Source organism: Egretta garzetta, unplaced genomic scaffold (genome assembly GCF_000687185.1).
Source record: "Egretta garzetta isolate BGI_Z169 unplaced genomic scaffold, ASM68718v1 scaffold1263, whole genome shotgun sequence".
Taxonomy (NCBI): Eukaryota; Metazoa; Chordata; class Aves; order Pelecaniformes; family Ardeidae; genus Egretta; species Egretta garzetta.
Genome location: NW_009259060.1, coordinates 1 through 880, shown reverse-complemented (window position 1 = coordinate 880; position 880 = coordinate 1).

Here is an 880-nt window from a genome sequence, read left to right as displayed (position 1 = left end):
CGTCCCAGCACAAATGTGTGTTGAACAGGGTGACCAGATCGATAGGACTACCAGGGAAGAGGGGAACTCTGGAAAGCAGACATGGTCTCCATAGGAGTATAGTGAATGCTTCATCTTTTATTCCCAAGTACGGGTATACTTATAGTACAAGCAGGGTTCACGCGGCACAAGCAATAATTTCATTGGTCTTGACACACTGTCCACGCGCTTCTCCTCAGACAGTGACGGCACCTGTAACACTTTTCATTGGTTTAAGCTTTACTGTCCACGCGCTTATTCTCAACTAGCGATTGGATATATAAAACAAAGCACACAGCTCCCTCATGCAAGCCTTGCGATTAGAGCACATCCTAATTAGTCTTATCAAATTCCTTCATTCTTGTTTGCAACAGGTGCAACCTCCTCCTTTCAGGGCCCCAAGGACACACTGCTTTCAAACCCTGGATTGTCCACATATTCCCATAATATTTTATGGCCTTGTTGTTCAAGAAATTCCTCAACAGGTCGGGGGTGCCCAGGGGCTTCCTTTCGACCCTTTTTGAAGACGGGCGCGATGGTTCCCTTCTTCCAGCCCCCAGGGCCTTCACCTGACTGCCGGGACTTGCCAAACGTCATGGAGAGCAGCTGGGCAACATCATCAGCCCATTCCCTCAGGACTCTGGGACGCGTCTCATCAGGTCCCATGGACTTGTCTGCGTTCTGGTTCTCAACCCCTTTCCCCACCTCCTGCAGGGTGGCTGTCACTCGGCTGAAACCTCACCGAAACCGCAGGAGGATCTTGGTGGCGTAAGGTTTGCTTTTCACACCGTAACAACTCCTTTTCCCCCAGCCATCCCACTTCTTCTCAGCGTGACGCTATTTTGGGTGTAATTGAGGATTT